Genomic DNA, 12736 nt, shown 5'->3' with positions numbered 1-12736 from the left:
GTTAGGTCTGGGATATGCGCGCATCTGGCTTATACTTTCGCCTTTTTCGCAAACTTGTTGGCCAGATCCTCGGTTTTTTCCGTGTTTGAATCAGGTAGTAATGTGGTAACACACTGAAGCAGTCAATTAAACCTGGTTTCGATCAATTTTTTTAGGGGATGACACCGGTTAGGTCTGGGTTAGGTCTGGGTTATGCCCGCATCTGGCTCATGATTTTGCCTTCTTCGCATACTTGTTGGCCAGATCCTGGGTTTCTTTCGTGTTTGAATCACGTAGTAATGGGGTAACACACAGAAGCAGTCAATTAAACCTGGTTTCGATCAATATTTTAGAGGATAACACCGGTTAGGTCTGGGTTAGGTCTGGGATATGCGCGCATCTGGCTTATACTTTCGCCTTTTTCGCAAACTTGTTGGCCAGATCCTGGGTTTTTTCCGTGTTTGAATCACGTAGTAATGTGGTAATACACTGAGGCAGTCAATTAAACCTGGTTTCGATCAATATTTTAGAGGATAACACCGGTTAGGTCTGGGTTAGGTCTGGGTTATGCCCGCATCTGGCTCATGATTTTGCCTTCTTCGCATACTTGTTGGCCAGATCCTGGGTTTTTTTCGTGTTTGAATCACGTAGTAATGTGGTAACACACAGAAGCAGTCAATTAAACCTGGTTTCGATCAATATTTTAGAGGATGACACCGGTTAGGTCTGGGTTAGGTCTGGGATATGCGCGCATCTGGCTTATACTTTCTCCTTTTTCGCAAACTTGTTGGCTAGATCCTGGGTTTTTTCGGGTTCTAATCACGTAGTAATGTGGTAACACACTGAAGCAGTCATTTAAACCTGGTTTCGAACAATATTTTAGAGGATAACACCGGTTAGGTCTGGGTTAGGTCTGGGATATGCGCGCATCTGGCTTATACTTTCGCCTTTTTCGCAAACTTTTTGGCCAGATCCTGGGTTTTTTTCGTGTTTGAATCACGTAGTAATGTGGTAACACACTGAAGCAGTCAATTAAACCTGGTTTCGATCAATATTTAGAGGATAACACCGGTTAGGTCTGGGTTAGGTCCGGGAAATGCACGCATCTGGCTTATGATTTCGCCTTTTTCGCAAACTTGTTGACCAGATCCTGGGTTTTTTCCGTGTTTGAATCACGTAGTAATGTGGTACCACACTGAGACAGTCAATTAAACCTGGTTTCGATCAATATTTTAGAGGATAACACCGGTTAGGTCTGGGTTAGGTCTGGGATATGCGCGCATCTGGCTTATACTTTCGCCTTTTTCGCAAACTTGTTGGCCAGATCCTCGGTTTTTTCCGTGTTTGAATCAGGTAGTAATGTGGTAACACACTGAAGCAGTCAATTAAACCTGGTTTCGATCAATTTTTTTAGGGGATGACACCGGTTAGGTCTGGGTTAGGTCTGGGTTATGCCCGCATCTGGCTCATGATTTTGCCTTCTTCGCATACTTGTTGGCCAGATCCTGGATTTTTTTCGTGTTTGAATCACGTAGTAATGTGGTAACACACTGAAGCAGTCAATTAAACCTGGTTTCGATCAATTTTTTTAGGGGATGACACCGGTTAGGTCTGGGTTAGGTCTGGGTTATGCCCGCATCTGGCTCATGATTTTGCCTTCTTCGCATACTTGTTGGCCAGATCCTGGATTTTTTTCGTGTTTGAATCACGTAGTAATGTGGTAACACACTGAAGCAGTCAATTTAACCTGGTTTCGATCAATATTTTAGAGGATAACACCGGTTAGGTCTGGGTTAGGTCTGGGATACGCGCGCATCTGGCTTATTCTTTCGCCTTTTTCGCAAACTTGTTGGCCAGATCCTCGGTTTTTTCCGTGTTTGAATCAGGTAGTAATGTGGTAACACACTGAAGCAGTCAATTAAACCTGGTTTCGATCAATATTTTAGAGGATAACACCGGTTAGGACTGGGTTCGGTCCGGGAAATGCACGCATCTGGCTTATGATTTCGCCTTTTTCGCAAACTTGTTGACCAGATCCTGGGTTTTTTCCGTGTTTGAATCACGTAGTAATGTGGTACCACACTGAGACAGTCAATTAAACCTGGTTTCGATCAATATTTTAGAGGATAACACCGGTTAGGTCTGGGTTAGGTCTGGGATATGCGCGCATCTGGCTTACACTTTCGCCATTTTCGCATACTTGTTGGCCAGATCCTGGGTTTTTTTCGTGTTTGAATCACGTAGTAATGTTGTACCACACTGAGGCAGTCAATTAAAACTGGTTTCGATCAATATTTTAGAGGATAACACCGGTTAGGTCTGGGTTAGGTCTGGGATACGCGCGCAACTGGCTTATACTTTCGCCTTTTTCGCAAACTTGTTGGCCAGATCCTCGGTTTTTTCCGTGTTTGAATCAGGTAGTAATGTGGTAACACACTGAAGCAGTCAATTAAACCTGGTTTCGATCAATATTTTAGAGGATAACACCGTTTAGGTCTGGGTTAGGTCTGAGTTATGCCCGCATCTGGCTCATGATTTTGCCTTCTTCGCATACTTGTTGGCCAGATCCTGGGTTTTTTCCGTGTTTGAATCAGGTAGTAATGTGGTAACACACTGAAGCAGTCAATTAAACCTGGTTTCGATCAATATTTTAGAGGATAACACCGGTTAGGACTGGGTTCGGTCCGGGAAATGCACGCATCTGGCTTATGATTTCGCCTTTTTCGCAAACTTGTTGACCAGATCCTGGGTTTTTTCCGTGTTTGAATCACGTAGTAATGTGGTAACACACTGAAGCAGTCAATTAAACCTGGTTTCGATCAATATTTTAGAGGATGACACCGGTTAGGTCTGGGTTAGGTCTGGGATATGCGCGCATCTGGCTTATACTTTCTCCTTTTTCGCAAACTTGTTGGCTAGATCCTGGGTTTTTTCGGGTTCTAATCACGTAGTAATGTGGTAGCACGCTGAAGCAGTCATTTAAACCTGGTTTCGATCAATATTTTAGAGGATAACACCGGTTAGGTCTGGGTTAGGTCTGGGTTATGACCGCATCTGGCTCATGATTTTGCCTTCTTCGCATACTTGTTGGCCAGATCCTGGGTTTTTTTCGTGTTTGAATCACGTAGTAATGTGGTACCACACTGAGGCAGTCAATTAAACCTGGTTTCGATCAATATTTTAGAGGATAACACCGGTTAGGACTGGGTTCGGTCCGGGAAATGCACGCATCTGGCTTATGATTTCGCCTTTTTCGCAAACTTGTTGGCCAGATCCTCGGTTTTTTCCGTGTTTGAATCAGGTAGTAATGTGGTAACACACTGAAGCAGTCAATTAAACCTGGTTTCGATCAATATTTTAGAGGATAACACCGTTTAGGTCTGGGTTAGGTCTGAGTTATGCCCGCATCTGGCTTATACTTTCGCCTTTTTCGCAAACTTGTTGGCCAGATTCTGGGTTTTTTCCGTGTTTGAATCACGAAGTAATGTGGTAATACACTGAAGCATTCAATTTAACCTGGTTTCGATCAATATTTCATAGGATAACACCGGTTAGGTCTGGGTTAGGTCCGGGAAATGCACGCATCAGGCTCATGATTTCGCCTTTTTCGCATACTTGTTGGCCAGATCCTGGGTTTTTTCCGTGTTTGAATCACGTAGTAATGTGGTAACACACTGAAGCAGTCAATTTAACCTGGTTTCGATCAATATTTCAGAGGATAACACCGGTTAGGTCTGGGTTAGGTCCGGGAAATGCACGCATCTGGCTCATGATTTCGCCTTTTTCGCAAACTTGTTGGCCAGATCCTCGGTTTTTTCCGTGTTTGAATCAGGTAGTAATGTGGTAACACACTGAAGCAGTCAATTAAACCTGGTTTCGATCAATATTTTAGAGGATAACACCGGTTAGGACTGGGTTCGGTCCGGGAAATGCACGCATCTGGCTTATGATTTCGCCTTTTTCGCAAACTTGTTGACCAGATCCTGGGTTTTTTCCGTGTTTGAATCACGTAGTAATGTGGTACCACATTGAGGCAGTCAATTAAACCTGGTATCGATCGATATTTTAGAGGATAACACCGGTTAGGTCTGGGTTAGGTCTGGGTTATGCCCGCATCTGGCTCATGATTTTGCCTTCTTCGCATACTTGTTGGCCAGATCCTGGGTTTTTTTCGTGTTTGAATCACGTAGTAATGGGGTAACACACAGAAGCAGTCAATTAAACCTGGTTTCGATCAATATTTTAGTGGATAACACCGGTTAGGTCTGGGTTAGGTCTGGGATATGCGCGCATCTGGCTTATACTTTCGCCTTTTTCGCAAACTTGTTGGCCAGATTCTGGGTTTTTTCCGTGTTTGAATCACGAAGTAATGTGGTAATACACTGAAGCATTCAATTAAACCTGGTTTCGATCAATATTTTAGAGGATAACACCGGTTAGGACTGGGTTCGGTCTGGGTTATGATCGCATCTGGCTCATGATTTTGCCTTCTTCGCATACTTGTTGGCCAGATCCTGGGTTGTTTTCGTGTTTGAATCACGTAGTAATGTGGTAACACACTGAAGCAGTCAATTAAACCTGGTTTCGATCAATATTTTAGAGGATGACACCGGTTAGGTCTGGGTTAGGTCTGGGATATGCGCGCATCTGGCTTATACTTTCTCCTTTTTCGCAAACTTGTTGGCTAGATCCTGGGTTTTTTCGGGTTCTAATCACGTAGTAATGTGGTAACACGCTGAAGCAGTCATTTAAACCTGGTTTCGATCAATATTTTAGAGGATAACACCGGTTAGGTCTGGGTTAGGTCTGGGATATGCGCGCATCTGGCTTACACTTTCGCCATTTTCGCAAACTTGTTGGCCAGATCCTGGGTTTTTTCCGTGTTTGAATCACGCAGTAATGTAGTACCACACTGAGGCAGTCAATTAAACCTGGTTTCGATCAATATTTTAGAGGATAACACCGGTTAGGTCTGGGTTAGGTCTGGGTTATGACCGCATCTGGCTCATGATTTTGCCTTCTTCGCATACTTGTTGGCCAGATCCTGGGTTTTTTTCGTGTTTGAATCACGTAGTAATGTTGTACCACACTGAGGCAGTCAATTAAACCTGGTTTCGATCAATATTTCAGAGGATAACACCGGTTAGGTCTGGGTTAGGTCCGGGAAATGCACGTATCTGGCTCATGATTTTGCCTTCTTCGCATACTTGTTGGCCAGATCCTCGGTTTTTTCCGTGTTTGAATCAGGTAGTAATGTGGTAACACACTGAAGCAGTCAATAAAACCTGGTTTCGATCAATATTTTAGAGGATAACACCGTTTAGGTCTGGGTTAGGTCTGAGTTATGCCCGCACCTGGCTCATGATTTTGCCTTCTTCGCATACTTGTTGGCCAGATCCTGGGTTTTTTTCATGTTTGAATCACGTAGTAATGTGGTAACACACTGAAGCAGTCAATTAAACCTGGTTTCGATCAATTTTTTTAGGGGATGACACCGGTTAGGTCTGGGTTAGGTCTGGGTTATGCCCGCATCTGGCTCATGATTTTGCCTTCTTCGCATACTTGTTGGCCAGATCCTGGATTTTTTTCGTGTTTGAATCACGTAGTAATATGGTAACACACTGAAGCAGTCAATTTAACCTGGTTTCGATCAATATTTCAGAGGATAACACCGGTTAGGTCTGGGTTAGGTCCGGGAAATGCACGCATCTGGCTCATGATTTCGCCTTTTTCGCAAACTTGTTGGCCAGATCCTGGGTTTTTTCCGTGTTTGAATCACGTAGTAATGTGGTAATTCACTGAAGCAGTCAATTAAACCAGGTTTCGATCAATATTTTAGAGGATAACACCGGTTAGGTCTCGATTAGGTCTGAGTTATGCCCGCATCTGGCACATGATTTTGCCTTTTTCGCAAACTTGTTGGCCAGATCCTTGGTTTTTTCCGTGTTGGAATCACGTAGTAATGTTGTAGCACACTGAAGCAGTCAATAAAACCTGGTTTCGATCAATATTTTAGAGGATAACACCGGTTAGGTCTGGGTTAGGTCTGGGATATGTGCGCATCTGGCTTATACATTCGCCTTTTTCGCAAACTTGTTGACCAGATCCTAGGTTTTTTCCGTGTTTGAATCACGTAGTAATGTGGTACCACACTGAGACAGTCAATTAAACCTGGTTTCGATCAATATTTTAGGGGATGACACCGGTTAGGTCTGGGATAGGTCTGGGTTATGCCCGCATCTGGCTCATGATTTTGCCTTCTTCGCATACTTGTTGGCCAGATCCTGGATTTTTTTCGTGTTTGAATCACGTAGTAATGTGGTAACACACTGAAGCAGTCAATTTAACCTGGTTCCGATCAATATTTCAGAGGATAACACCAGTTAGGTCTGGGTTAGGTCCGGGAAATGCACGCATCAGGCTCATGATTTTGCCTTCTTCGCATACTTGTTGGCCAGATCCTGGGTTTTTTTCGTGTTTGAATCACGTAGTAATGTGGTAACACACAGAAGCAGTCAATTAAACCTGGTTTCGATCAATATTTTAGAGGATAACACCGGTTGGGTCTGGGTTAGGTCTGAGTTATGCCCGCATCTGGCTCATGATTTTGCCTTCTTCGCAAACTTGTTGGCCAGATCCTGGGTTTTTTCCGTGTTTGAATCACGTAGTAATGTGGTACCACACTGAGGCAGTCAATTAAACCTGGTTTCGATCAATATTTTAGAGGATAACACCGGTTAGGTCTGGGTTAGGTCTGGGATACGCGCGCAACTGGCTTATACTTTCGCCTTTTTCGCAAACTTGTTGGCCAGATCCTCGGTTTTTTCCGTGTTTGAATCAGGTAGTAATGTGGTAACACACTGAAGCAGTCAATTAAACCTGGTTTCGATCAATATTTTAGAGGATAACACCGTTTAGGTCTGGGTCAGGTCTGAGTTATGCCCGCATCTGGCTCATGATTTTGCCTTCTTCGCATACTTGTTGGCCAGATCCTGGGTTTTTTTCATGTTTGAATCACGTAGTAATGTGGTAACACACTGAAGCAGTCAATTAAACCTGGTTTCGATCAATTTTTTTAGGGGATGACACCGGTTAGGTCTGGGTTAGGTCTGGGTTATGCCCGCATCTGGCTCATGATTTTGCCTTCTTCGCATACTTGTTGGCCAGATCCTGGATTTTTTTCGTGTTTGAATCACGTAGTAATGTGGTAACACACGGAAGCAGTCAATTTAACCTGGTTTCGATCAATATTTCAGAGGATAACACCGGTTAGGTCTGGGTTAGGTCCGGGAAATGCACGCATCTGGCTCATGATTTCGCCTTTTTCGCAAACTTGTTGGCCAGATCCTGGGTTTTTTCCGTGTTTGAATCACGTAGTAATGTGGTAATTCACTGAAGCAGTCAATTAAACCTGGTTTCGATCAATATTTTAGAGGATAACACCGGTTAGGTCTCGATTAGGTCTGAGTTATGCCCGCATCTGGCACATGATTTTGCCTTTTTCGCAAACTTGTTGGCCAGATCCATGGTTTTTTCCGTGTTGGAATCACGTAGTAATGTTGTAGCACACTGAAGCAGTCAATTAAACCTGGTTTCGATCAATATTTTAGAGGATAACACCGGTTAGGTCTGGGTTAGGTCTGGGATATGCGCGCATCTGGCTTACACTTTCGCCATTTTCGCATACTTGTTGGCCAGATCCTGGGTTTTTTTCGTGTTTGAATCACGTAGTAATGTTGTACCACACTGAGGCAGTCAATTAAACCTGGTTTCGATCAATATTTCAGAGCATAACACCGGTTAGGTCTGGGTTAGGTCCGGGAAATGCACGCATCTGGCTCATGATTTTGCCTTCTTCGCATACTTGTTGGCCAGATCCTGGGTTTTTTTCGTGTTTGAATCACGTAGTAATGTGGTAACACACAGAAGCAGTCAATTAAACCTGGTTTCGATCAATATTTTAAGGGATAACACCGGTTAGGTCTGGGTTAGGTCTGAGTTATGCCCGCATCTGGCTCGTGATTTTGCCTTCTTCGCAAACTTGTTGGCCAGATCCTGGGTTTTTTCCGTGTTTGAATCACGTAGTAATGTGGTACCACACTGAGGCAGTCAATTAAACCTGGTTTCGATCAATATTTTAGAGGATAACACCGGTTAGGTCTGGGTTAGGTCTGGGATATGCGCGCATCTGGCTTATACTTTCGCCTTTTTCGCAAACTTGTTGGCCAGATTCTGGGTTTTTTCCGTGTTTGAATCACGAAGTAATGTGGTAATACACTGAAGCAGTCAATTAAACCTGGTTTCGATCAATATTTTAGAGGATAACACCGGTTAGGACTGGGTTCGGTGTGGGTTATGACCGCATCTGGCTCATGATTTTGCATTCTTCGCATACTTGTTGGCCAGATCCTGGGTTGTTTTCGTGTTTGAATCACGTAGTAATGTGGTAACACACTGAAGCAGTCAATTAAACCTGGTTTCGATCAATATTTTAGAGGATGACACCGGTTAGGTCTGGGTTAGGTCTGGGATATGCGCGCATCTGGCTTATACTTTCTCCTTTTTCGCAAACTTGTTGGCTAGATCCTGGGTTTTTTCGGGTTCTAATCACGTAGTAATGTGGTAACACGCTGGAGCAGTCCTTTAAACCTGGTTTCGATCAATATTTTAGAGGATAACACCGGTTAGGTCTGGGTTAGGTCTGGGATATGCGCGCATCTGGCTTACACTTTCGCCATTTTCGCAAACTTGTTGGCCAGATCCTGGGTTTTTTCCGTGTTTGAATCACGCAGTAATGTAGTACCACACTGAGGCAGTCAATTAAACCTGGTTTCGATCAATATTTTAGAGGATAACACCGGTTAGGTCTGGGTTAGGTCTGGGTTATGACCGCATCTGGCTCATGATTTTGCCTTCTTCGCATACTTGTTGGCCAGATCCTGGGTTTTTTTCGTGTTTGAATCACGTAGTAATGTTGTACCACACTGAGGCAGTCAATTAAACCTGGTTTCGATCAATATTTCAGAGGATAACACCGGTTAGGTCTGGGTTAGGTCCGGGAAATGCACGTATCTGGCTCATGATTTTGCCTTCTTCGCATACTTGTTGGCCAGATCCTCGGTTTTTTCCGTGTTTGAATCAGGTAGTAATGTGGTAACACACTGAAGCAGTCAATAAAACCTGGTTTCGATCAATATTTTAGAGGATAACACCGTTTAGGTCTGGGTTAGGTCCGGGAAATGCACGCATCTGGCTCATGATTTCGCCTTTTTCGCAAACTTCTTGGCCAGATCCTGGGTTTTTTCCGTGTTTGCATCACGTAGTAATGTGGTAATTCACTGAAGCAGTCAATTAAACCTGGTTTCGATCAATATTTTAGAGGATAACACCGGTTAGGTCTCGATTAGGTCTGAGTTATGCCCGCATCTGGCACATGATTTTGCCTTTTTCGCAAACTTGTTGGCCAGATCCTTGGTTTTTTCCGTGTTGGAATCACGTAGTAATGTTGTAGCACACTGAAGCAGTCAATAAAACCTGGTTTCGATCAATATTTTAGAGGATAACACCGGTTAGGTCTGGGTTAGGTCTGGGATATGTGCGCATCTGGCTCATGATTTCGCCTTTTTCGCAAACTTGTTGGCCAGATCCTGGGGTTTTTCCGTGTTTGAATCACGTAGTAATGTGGTAATTCACTGAAGCAGTCAATTAAACCTGGTTTCGATCAATATTTTAGAGGATAACACCGGTTAGGTCTCGATTAGGTCTGAGTTATGCCCGCATCTGGCACATGATTTTGCCTTTTTCGCAAACTTGTTGGCCAGATCCTGGATTTTTTTCGTGTTTGAATCACGTAGTAATGTTGTAGCACACTGAAGCAGTCAATTAAACCTGGTTTCGATCAATATTTTAGAGGATAACACCGGTTAGGTCTGGGTTAGGTCTGGGATATGCGCGCATCTGGCTTACACTTTCGCCATTTTCGCATACTTGTTGGCCAGATCCTGGGTTTTTTTCGTGTTTGAATCACGTAGTAATGTGGTAACACACTGAAGCAGTCAATTTAACCTGGTTCCGATCAATATTTCAGAGGATAACACCAGTTAGGTCTGGGTTAGGTCCGGGAAATGCACGCATCAGGCTCATGATTTTGCCTTCTTCGCATACTTGTTGGCCAGATCCTGGGTTTTTTTCGTGTTTGAATCACGTAGTAATGTGGTAACACACAGAAGCAGTCAATTAAACCTGGTTTCGATCAATATTTTAGAGGATAACACCGGTTAGGTCTGGGTTAGGTCTGAGTTATGCCCGCATCTGGCTCATGATTTTGCCTTCTTCGCAAACTTGTTGGCCAGATCCTGGGTTTTTTCCGTGTTTGAATCACGTAGTAATGTGGTACCACACTGAGGCAGTCAATTAAACCTGGTTTCGATCAATATTTTAGAGGATAACACCGGTTAGGTCTGGGTTAGGTCTGGGATACGCGCGCATCTGGCTTATACTTTCGCCTTTTTCGCAAACTTGTTGGCCAGATCCTCGGTTTTTTCCGTGTTTGAATCAGGTAGTAATGTGGTAACACACTGAAGCAGTCAATTAAACCTGGTTTCGATCAATATTTTAGAGGATAACACCGTTTAGGTCTGGGTCAGGTCTGAGTTATGCCCGCATCTGGCTCATGATTTTGCCTTCTTCGCATACTTGTTGGCCAGATCCTGGGTTTTTTTCATGTTTGAATCACGTAGTAATGTGGTAACACACTGAAGCAGTCAATTAAACCTGGTTTCGATCAATTTTTTTAGGGGATGACACCGGTTAGGTCTGGGTTAGGTCTGGGTTATGCCCGCATCTGGCTCATGATTTTGCCTTCTTCGCATACTTGTTGGCCAGATCCTGGATTTTTTTCGTGTTTGAATCACGTAGTAATGTGGTAACACACTGAAGCAGTCAATTTAACCTGGTTTCGATCAATATTTCAGAGGATAACACCGGTTAGGTCTGGGTTAGGTCCGGGAAATGCACGCATCTGGCTCATGATTTCGCCTTTTTCGCAAACTTGTTGGCCAGATCCTGGGTTTTTTCCGTGTTTGAATCACGTAGTAATGTGGTAATTCACTGAAGCAGTCAATTAAACCTGGTTTCGATCAATATTTTAGAGGATAACACCGGTTAGGTCTCGATTAGGTCTGAGTTATGCCCGCATCTGGCACATGATTTTGCCTTTTTCGCAAACTTGTTGGCCAGATCCTTGGTTTTGTCCGTGTTGGAATCACGTAGTAATGTTGTAGCACACTGAAGCAGTCAATTTAACCTGGTTTCGATCAATATTTCAGAGGATAACACCGGTTAGGTCTGGGATAGGTCCGGGAAATGCACGCATCTGGCTCGTGATTTCGCCTTTTTCGCAAACTTGTTGGCCAGATCCTGGGTTTTTTCCGTGTTTGAATCACGTAGTAATGTGGTAATTCACTGAAGCAGTCAATTAAACCTGGTTTCGATCAATATTTTAGAGGATAACACCGGTTAGGTCTCGATTAGGTCTGAGTTATGCCCGCATCTGGCACATGATTTTGCCTTTTTCGCAAACTTGTTGGCCAGATCCTTGGTTTTTTCCGTGTTGGAATCACGTAGTAATGTTGTAGCACACTGAAGCAGTCAATAAAACCTGGTTTCGATCAATATTTTAGAGGATAACACCGGTTAGGTCTGGGTTAGGTCTGGGATATGTGCGCATCTGGCTTATACTTTCGCCTTTTTCGCAAACTTGTTGACCAGATCCTGGGTTTTTTCCGTGTTTGAATCACGTAGTAATGTGGTACCACACTGAGACAGTCAATTAAACCTGGTTTCGATCAATATTTTAGGGGATGACACCGGTTAGGTCTGGGTTAGGTCTGGGTTATGCCCGCATCTGGCTCATGATTTTGCCTTCTTCGCATACTTGTTGGCCAGATCCTGGATTTTTTTCGTGTTTGAATCACGTAGTAATGTGGTAACACACTGAAGCAGTCAATTTAACCTGGTTCCGATCAATATTTCAGAGGATAACACCAGTTAGGTCTGGGTTAGGTCCGGGAAATGCACGCATCAGGCTCATGATTTTGCCTTCTTCGCATACTTGTTGGCCAGATCCTGGGTTTTTTTCGTGTTTGAATCACGTAGTAATGTGGTAACACACAGAAGCAGTCAATTAAACCTGGTTTCGATCAATATTTTAGAGGATAACACCGGTTAGGTCTGGGTTAGGTCTGAGTTATGCCCGCATCTGGCTCATGATTTTGCCTTCTTCGCAAACTTGTTGGCCAGATCCTGGGTTTTTTCCGTGTTTGAATCACGTAGTAATGTGGTACCACACTGAGGCAGTCAATTAAACCTGGTTTCGATCAATATTTTAGAGGATAACACCGGTTAGGTCTGGGTTAGGTCTGGGATACGCGCGCATCTGGCTTATACTTTCGCCTTTTTCGCAAACTTGTTGGCCAGATCCTCGGTTTTTTCCGTGTTTGAATCAGGTAGTAATGTGGTAACACACTGAAGCAGTCAATTAAACCTGGTTTCGATCAATATTTTAGAGGATAACACCGTTTAGGTCTGGGTCAGGTCTGAGTTATGCCCGCATCTGGCTCATGATTTTGCCTTCTTCGCATACTTGTTGGCCAGATCCTGGGTTTTTTTCATGTTTGAATCACGTAGTAATGTGGTAACACACTGAAGCAGTCAATTAAACCTGGTTTCGATCAATTTTTTTAGGGGATGACACCGG

Source organism: Colletes latitarsis, unplaced genomic scaffold, assembly GCF_051014445.1.
Source record: "Colletes latitarsis isolate SP2378_abdomen unplaced genomic scaffold, iyColLati1 scaffold0021, whole genome shotgun sequence".
Lineage (NCBI taxonomy): Eukaryota > Metazoa > Arthropoda > Insecta > Hymenoptera > Colletidae > Colletes > Colletes latitarsis.
The sequence above is the reverse complement of the archived record's forward strand: the minus strand, read 5'-3'. Positions refer to the sequence as shown.